Consider the following 9,647-nt stretch of genomic DNA (forward strand, 5'->3'; position numbering starts at 1 on the left):
GGTGAATGCCAATGGCAGGCGTGATTGAATAGGGTGTGGCATGCAGAGGGTTAGTGGGTGTGGAAAAAATTAACATTGGTAATGAGATAGGAAGCCTCCACAATGCATCTACCTAGGCTGAATCAAGACATTGGCTTCCTGTCGAGACTTTGGCTTCTGCAATCACTCCAGTCTCCAAGACAGCAGGGCTGATTCCAGATGGCCCTCTGCATTCCGAAACGTCGCGCGTCATCACGCGGAAAACGCGAAATATCGTGTTTTCTCACGCGACGACTCACGACGTTTCGGAATGCAGAGGGCCGTCTGGAATCGGCCAAGGGCAGATGGACTCACGAAAGCTCATCCCCTGCCATCAATTTTGTTAGTCTTGTAGGTGCTACTGGACTCTTGCTCTTTTCTATTGCTACAGACTGACTACCCATCTGGATCTTTACTGAGCTGTGCAAGCGCTGAAAAGATCTTTCTGCAGTGAGGGTTGGCCGAGTAACAGCTTTGCCATCCCTTCTGAGCCGTTCATTGTTGCCGTTTTCTCTTGCTGACCATGCCACCCCCTCCTCCTCCATTCCTGGAGTCCCGCCCATTTCATGGGAGGGGGGCTGGTGGAGATGAAAGGGCCAGGCAAGAGAAATCCCAGCTCCTGTTTCCCCAGGTTGCAAATGGGCAGCATCCGGGTATTGAACTTGAGAGAAAACAAATGATGAAGTTACAAGTGGGCATCAAGAGGAAGCAGGCAGAACCTCCTTGGAATGCTGAGAATACCGGTGGGTGTGAAACAGATTGGGAGGGGACCCAGAACTGGGGTGGGATGCCAAAGCAACTCTCGGGGTAAATGGTGTGCAGCACGTTGGCTGATGCAGAGGCTGGGGGGAATCCTGTCTTCAGTTATGCATACCTGCTTTATCTCCTTGGACTCAAGGAAAGTGCACCCGCAGCACTGGGGTCCAGACTGGACATGCCCCGTCTTGGATGTGCAGGACTGTTCAGGGTCTCTTTGTACCAAGCGCACCGGAGCCCTGTTTACACATTACAGTAAACTCGGGCACACCGCGTGTGCACATCTGTTTGTAAGAGCAAACGTGCATTCTCTTTGCAAAGGAAACCAGGGACCAGTACGAGGATCAACAGGGTGTTTCAGTCACATGCTCAGCTATGCTCATGTTGAATGTAACATGAAAATTACTTGATGCAAATGTAAAGCAAAATCAAGTGTGCATAGGTTGTATGTGCATTCACAGTAACTTGTGAAGAGGGCTCAGTATTCTAGAAAGGAGGTCAAATTCCTCTGGATCCTTCTTTGCTGTTGTCTCTGACTCTCGTGGAGTTCTTTCCTTCATTCCAGCTGCTGCCTCTTTTTCCGGCTTCTTTGCCTAACTTCTATGCAGGTAAAACGTGCTCTCGGCATCTCTCTCCAACCTAGCTTGGATAAGATTGCCAGCGTGCCTATTCTTCCTTTGCTATTCTAGTCTAGAATTTCTTAACAATAAAGGACATTATTTTCTAAAGCAACATGCCTTGTGTGGACTTTTTTCCAAAAACAGCCTCCCAGTTCTGCTGAGCAGACCAGCCAAGCAAAGCTTTGTGTGCGCAAGCAGCAGTTTCTCTGGGGAGGCAGCAGAGGCATTTTCTAAATAAATAAAGAGAAGCAGTGATGTCATACTTCCTTCTTACAATTTATAGTGGCTGTTGGTCTGCAGCAGAAGAGCAAGATTCGGGCCCGGTAGCACTTTAAAGGCCAACTAGATTCCCAGAGTATCAGTTTTCGAGAATCAAAGCTCTCTCAAAAGCTCCTTCTCTGGGAATCTTGGTTTTAAAAGTGCTACTGGACCCAAATCAGGAAGGTTTCTGGAGGGTGGCTGTGTTCGTCTGCAGCAGAAGAGCGAGATTTGAGGCCAGTAGCACCTTAAAGACCAACTAGATTTCCATATTTCTGATAAAGGGTGCCTCAATTCTTGAAAACTTATACCCTGGAAATCCTGTTCAGTCTTTTAAACAGTGGAAATGCACTCGGGCTCTGCCTTCTGCCACAAACACCTACCTGATCTTCCTCAGGTGCTCCGTGCTTTCTGAAGTGACGGGGCCTTTTCTGCAGTAGCACCACCAGGAGACTTTTAGATGGCAGCTGGAAACAGGGCTCTTACTCCAGAGAACACTGGGTCCAGAGTTGCGAGGTCGCCCTCCCTTGAAACTGGTGGGGGGCTCCTGATTTGGGGGGGGGTGCTTCTTTTGTGTATGCACTCCGTGTGCTGCTAATAATGCCACTTCTGGTTGAAACAGAAAGTGATGCCATCAGGAGCCTGAGGAACCTGTGCATGCCAGATAGATCAAGACGGGTGGCTGTGTTTGTCTGTAGCAGGAGGAAAGAGCAAGAGTCCAGTAGCACCTAGAAGACTAATGAAATTTGTGGTAGAGTATGAGCTTTCGTGAGTCACAGCTCACTTCTTCAGATACCATCTGAAGAAGTGAGCTGTGGTTCAGGGCCAAGTTACAAGTGACATGACACTTGAACGGCAAGTGAACACACTCACATGCATTCCTCCCTGTTCACTTGCGCTCCACTTGTGCTCCACTCAATCACATAGTGATCAAGTGGAGTGCAAGTGGAGCTCAAGTGAACAGGGAGGAATGCATGTGTGTGTTGCCGTTCAAGTGTCATTCGTAACTGGTAGCTTGGCCCTCACAAAAGCTCATGTCCTACCACAAATTTTGTGCATGCTATTTCACCGCATGCTCTGGCCAGCCTTCCCACACACACACACACACCCCTGCCTCCACTGGCTAGGTGAGCAGTGGCAGCAGCGGCGGCAGCAGCAGGCATCCCTGAGACTGTAATTTTTATTTGAAGGAACTGATCTCAGATTTTAAAAATAACGAGGTGGGTCCTACCCCTATCCTTCCACTCCACTGAACAACATTTATTCATGAACTTACTTGTTTATTAAAATATTTATACCCCACCTTCCCTTCCGGCTCAAGTCAGGTGCTCCTCCAGTCTGAGACATCTCCCTCCACCTTAATTGGCTGCTCTGTTGGAGGACGAGCCACTTAAGCTGGAGGAAAACTGCTTGGAGGATGCTTGAATCCGTCCCTCTCGGTCGGCTTAAGTTTGTGTTGTCGGGTTTTTCACTTGTAATGTTTTTTATTGCAGGTTTAGTTTTATAAAAATGTTATGAATTGCCTTGGGATGTCAGGAAAAGATTGGGAGTAAATATTTTAATAAAACAGATAGTGAACGATTGTTTCAGGTGGGTAGCTGTGTAGGTAGAAGAGCAAGGTTCATGCCCAGCAGCAGCCTAAGCCCAACAGGATTTCCAGGGTATAAACTTTCAAGAGTGACGCTCCCTTCATCAGATATGGGCAGGAATGAAATATCGGTGGAATGGGGATTAGCTTTTGAGTTTAGGTCGAAGGAACTTGCTTTCGTATTCGGGGTTTTGCTGAGAAAAACTTCTATCTACTTTCTCTAGCTAAACTATCCCCTTAATCATTTTTTTAAATCCAAATCTTTTGGCCTTTCCTTGTAAGGGAAACCCCTTCTCTCCTTGATATCATCTTCATTTATCGCCTGCCTTTCTCGCTAACACTTAAGGAAGATTTCAAAATATCAACAATTCAGTTGGACAGCAAAGAACTCCAATTAACAGTGCAGTAGGACGAGGGTTACCGATCTGGGGAGCAATGCAAACAAAAAACTGGCTAATTGCAATCCTATGGAGAGTTCTTATTTATTTCTATTTATTTTAGACTTTTATTCCGCCCTCCCTGCAAGCGGGCTGAGGACAGATTGCATCAAATAATCTCCAGTCTAAGTCCATTGACTTCAGTGGGCTTAGGCTGGAGTAATGCTCCGGAGAATTGCAAGGCAAAGGCTGTTTGGGGGCTCAGCCCAGAACCCGTTTTCATTTTTGTCTTTGGGGTAGTCAGTACTGCCCTTACGGTACGAGCTGCTCCTGCCGCATGAGTTTCAGGTTGGGGAGAGGGAGTTAAAAACAAGTTTCCAGACCTTGTTGAGGCAGGATATCCCTGTGATTGGGCATGTTCAAACTACCACTGCTGAACTGCAACTGATAACGAAGCTCTAGACAATGCATCCACCTGGACTGAATCGAGACCTAGGCTTCCTGTCTCATTACCAATGCTGATTTCTCCACACCCACTACCCCTCTGCATGCCCCACTTTATCCAATCATGCCTGACTTTGTCATTCACTGACTATTATCATTTGGCTTCTGTAATCACTCCACTCCCCACGATATAAGGACAGATGGACTCACATTCTAGCTGTATCTGAAGAAGTGAGCTGTGACTCACGAAAGCTCCTACCCTACCACAAATTTTGTTAGTCTTATAGGTGCTACTGGACTCTTGCTCGTTTCCACTGCTGCAGACAGACTAACCCGGCTCCCCGGCTTGATCAAACTACCACAGGTTTGGCTCCTGTCCACCAGCTACAGGATACTGGCGAGTTGTCCAGTTGTATTTGAACAAATCCAAGCATGCCCCCCTCCCCTCTATGTGACTGCACCACTTTCTTACAAATTGCAGGGTTTTTTTTCCTGTGCCCCAGCTCACCCCCTTCCCTATCCCACCCCCATTTTCTGCTCCTCCCTCCAATTCTAAAAGGTACATAATTAAAAGATTTTTAAAAATCCCTCGAATTGAGACTTATTGCATAGATGTCTCCGGGTGGTTCTCAGGATGCCACGTGCTTTGGCACAAGTTGGATTCTGCCCCGTGCTTTGGCACAACCACGATTCTGATTGTCAAGAGCCGCCTGAACTACTTGCTGTGCTCACAATTTTTTTAAAAAAATTGGTGCGATTATACCCTTACGCTATTTATACTGTTAGGAAATATTTCTAGCGTCATGAGTTCATAACACTAATCATCTCAAGCTAAAAATAAAACATTACAGTGGGATTCTCTTAGGCCACCTGAGACAACAGAGTGCTTTTCCCCTGCAGCCAGGATATGTGATTACTACTCATGTGCAAAGCGGTTCAGCACAAACTGTGGCCACAAACACTAAGGAGGTCTGATCTGGAAATCTCTTTTAGGCTAATCCAGGGAACTGAGCACACAAAGTTCACCTGGAATCGTTCCTTCCTGTCGAAGTTCTTAGCGGTCCCGTCTACGATTTATTAATTTTTATTTATTCACTTCTTATACCGTGTCTCTTCAGTTAAGATCTCAAAGCAGTTCACAACTATTACAACAATTAAGCACAATACAAAAAAAAAATGTTCAATGAAATTACAATAAAACAGCCCAATGCAATAAATAAAAACTACTCTAGTCCCAACCCCAGTTTATAAAACCCTGCAAATAACATAAAAGATTGCAGGTAGATAAAAATGCACAGCCATTTGCTCTGCCTCACAAAAGAATATTAGATAGCAAAGGCACTCCGAAATAGTTCTTCCTTACAGAGTTTCCAAAACGTCAACATGTCCTGCTGAGCACCAGTGCCTTCTGACAGTGCACTCCAGAGAGAGGGCACCACAACCGCAAAGGCCCTCTTCCTGGTGGAAAAAAGTTATGCTATCCCAGGGCCAGGAACTACCAGCAAGTCCTGCGATGTTGAACGAAGCAGGTGGGGCAGCGGGGGCGGGTCATAATGGGAGAGGAGGACTCAAAGGTACGAGGGTCCCAGACCATGAAGGGCTTTAAAGGTGAGGATCAACACCTTGAACTGGACCCGGAGGCTAATTGCTAATTAGTGCAGCTGCTTCAAAATTGGTGTAATATGGGCTGACCATGGTGACTTGGTCAGCAACCGAGCAGCAGCTTTCTGCACCGCCTGAAGTCGCCCGAGCATCTTTTACGGTAGCCCTGCACACAATTTCTATCGTCCAGGCAGAACTGAACAGGTGGGCTCAACAGAGCTGCAAACATGCTCTGATTGTGCTTAAGCTTGGCACCTGGGTCCCATTTTCCCTTTCGGGTTTTGCATGAAAACGTATTTTAAAGTCTCATGAGCATTAACACACACACACACCCCGCCGCTGCCGCCAGTGAAGAAGATCGGGGCGATTCTTTATGAATATGCACTTAAGATGATGAATCAAAATCTGTGTTGCACAATAGCCGGTGATGAAGGTGGCAGTAAAAACACACAGTCAGTTTTTATTGGACACGATGGACTGCTGATGCAAACATAATGTGGAAATGTTTGATTTGCAATAATTGCTTCAGACACTTGAATGTTTTCTATGGATTTCTGTGGCAGGATTTATTGGGTTTCTGCTGTCTGTTTGCGATGATTAGCTGGGCCTCGTGTATATTAGCAGAGCACCCTTTGGGGGACACAGAAAATGGTGGGTTTCGCCACTTTTTCCATGCATGCTCTTGCTGAAAAGAGGGATTTGAATCTGTCCCCAGGAATCTGGGAGGAGCATTTAATCGAGATTCCTGGAGTACAACAATGTGGTAGTTAAAATCCTGAAATTAAAAATGAAAGCAAGTCTTCTGGCCAGTCATTAGTTTGTCTTCTCTGTAGGGTTGCCAGCTTTGGACTGGGAATTTCCTGGAGGTTTGGGGGTGAAGCTTAGGAAAGGCAAGGTTTGGGGAGGGGGGTGACTTCAGCAGGATATAATACTATAGAGCCCACCCTCCAAAGCAGGCATTTTCTCCACAGAAGCTGATCTCTATAAGCTAGAGATCAGTGAGGAGGAGGAGGGGAAACAAATTCACCACCCGGGGCCAACTACACACAAGAAGAAGGCAGAGACTGCAGTGGAGAGGGGAGGTTCCACATGTACTGTCTTCATCCAAACTCAAAAGCTGGCTCAGAGCTCAGGTAGGAGAGCCCAATTCCAGCCTATAACAAAGAGTGGAAGATCCAAGAACTTTCTCCACTCCAGTGCTGGGACTTGCAATGAGAGAGCCAGTTTGGTGTAGCGGTTAAGAGCAGCAGGACTCTAATCTGGAGAGCCGGGTTTGATTCTCCACTCCTCCACTTGAAGCCAGCTGGGTGACCTTGGGCCAGTCGCAGCTCTTTCAGAGCTCTCTCAGCCCCACCCACCTCACAGGGTGGATGTTGTGAGGATATTTTGTGGGCAAAATCCTGTCCCTTCGCCGTGGCCTGCTGCCCACTGTTGGTACAGTAAGGGAACTGGAGACCCCTTGGCCGTCTTCTGGGTCCGTATTAGACCATTTCAGCCTGCTCTCTCAGGACGATGTTGACAGGATCCTGCAGGGGATGAGGCCAACCACCTGTCCTCTGGACCCCTGCCCATCCTGGCTGGTGAAGGCCAGCTCGGAGGGGCTACGGGACCATCTGGAGGCCATTGTTAACATCTCCCTGAGCTCTGGGGGTTTTCCAGGAGCGTTAAAGGAGGCGGTAGTGCGGCCCCTCCTGAAAAAAACATCTTTGGACCCCACCAACCTGTCCAGTTACTGCCCAGTGTCGAACCTCCCGTTCTTGGGCAAGGTGATTGAGCGGGCGGTGGTGGTACAACTGCAGGAATTCCTGAATGATGCTGTAGTCCTGGACCCATTCCAGTCTGGCTTCCGTCCTGGCCATGGGACGGAGACGGCCTTGGTTGCCCTCACAGACGACCTTCGCAGGCATCTGGATCGAGGCAGGTCAGCGCTGCTTGTGTTACTCGATCTCACAGCAGCATTTGACACGGTTGACTATGATTTGTTGGCCAGCCGCCTTGCCGACGTGGGGATTAGGGGGACAGCCTTACAGTGGCTGGTCTCCTTTCTCCAGGGTCGGGGACAGAGGGTGGCGCTTGGGGGAGATCTATCGCCCCGTCACCCTTTGGTGTGCGGGGTTCCCCAAGGGGCGATACTCTCCCTGATGTTATTTAACATCTACATGCGCCCCCTCGCCCAGTTGGTGCGGAGGTTTGGGCTGGGCTGTCATCAATACGCGGATGACACCCAACTTTTTCTGTTGATGGACGGCCGGCCAGACCCGGCCCCAGACAATCTGGCCAGAGCTTTGGAGGCTGTGACGGCATGGTTGAAACAGAGCAGGCTGAAATTGAACCCAGTGAAGACGGAGGTCCTGCAGCTGGGACGGGGGCTGCCAGATGTTGGGATCCAGCTCCCTGCCCGGGATGGGACACCACTGGCAACTTTGCCAGTGGTAAAGAGTCTGGGTGTGCTCCGGGATGCCTCCCTATCGATGGAGGCCCAGGTCACGGCGGTTGCCAAGTCTGCATTTTTCCATCTTCGTCAGATCAGGCAACTTGCCCCCTACCTGACGCCCCAGGACCTGGCTACAGTGATCCATGCAACGGTCACCTCCAGGCTAGATTACTGTAACTCACTCTATGCTGGGCTACCCCTGGGCCTGATCCGGAAACTACAACTGGTCCAGAATGCGGCGGCACGGGTCCTGACTGGTATACCTTACCAGTCACACATCACACCTGTCCTGCGCCAGCTGCACTGGCTTCTGGTTGAATTCCGAATCAGGTTCTTACCTTTAAAGCCCTGAGCGTGTTGGGACCGGCATATCTTCGGGACCGCCTCTCCCTGTACGTTTCCCGGAGACCACTTCGATTAGCGGATAAATATTTACTAGTGGTCCCTGGCCCTAAGGAAGCCCGCCTCGCTTCAACCAGGGCCAGGGCCTTTTCAGTCCTGGCCCCAGCCTGGTGGAACGCTCTGTCAATGGAGACCCGGGCCCAGCAGGACATATTATCGTTCCGCTGGGCCTGTAGGACAGAGCTGTTCCGCCAGGCGTTCGGTGGTTGAAGGGGGTGGTGCCATGTCGGCCTCCCACCTTTGGGGTGGGGAAGGTTCTCCCCACCACTGCACTTGGTTAATTTATTTTATTATTTGTATATTGATTTTAGTTCTTGTTTTTATCGATTTTAACTGTTCACTGCCCAGAGCCCCTGGGATGGGCAGTATATAAATTGAAATATAAATAATAATAACACACTTTGTAAACCGCTTTGAGTGAGCATTAAGTTGTCCTGAAGGGCGGTATACAAATTGAATGTTATTAATGTTGTTATTAAGAGCAGCAGGACTCTAACCTGGAGAGCCGGGTTTGATTCCCCACTCCTCCACCTGAAGCCAGCTGGGTGACCTTGGGCCAGTCACAGCTCTCTCAGAGCTCTCTCAGCCCCACCCACCTCACAGGGTGATTGTTGTGGGGATAATAATAGCATGCTTTATAAACCGCTCTGAGTGAGTATTAAGTTGTCCTGAAGGGCGGTAAATAAATCAAATGTTGTTGTTGTTAATGTTATCCCATTCTTTTATCTCCCATTCCTATGAGCGTGCAGGATGCTACCCAAGGGCTCCAGTGTGGCTGCTGGATTTCCTTAGGGCACCAGGCTGGCCAATGTTTCTTTTTTTCCCCTCCAAAGCATATAATTTGATTTTTCTTCATTGTGCAGGTGAAGCAAACTTAATATGCAAAGCGCTAGTGGAGAATAAATAGGCAGTGAGAAAATGTCATTTCCACACAGTCACTTTTTCTGACCATTATACCACTTCAAACAAAAGCAATTTACTCTGTGTATAATGAAGCCAAGGTGACAACAAAGCGTTTGGGCTGCTTCCTCCTCCCCTCCCCGCTTCTCTGCTGCCAAAATCCCCGCCAGACACTGCTATAAAAAAGGAAACATGAAACATCCTGCCCGGAGCTGCTGCTTCCCTGAGAATTTCTGATGGAGCCGTAA

This window comes from Eublepharis macularius, chromosome 5 (assembly GCF_028583425.1).
Source record: "Eublepharis macularius isolate TG4126 chromosome 5, MPM_Emac_v1.0, whole genome shotgun sequence".
Classification (NCBI taxonomy): Eukaryota; Metazoa; Chordata; class Lepidosauria; order Squamata; family Eublepharidae; genus Eublepharis; species Eublepharis macularius.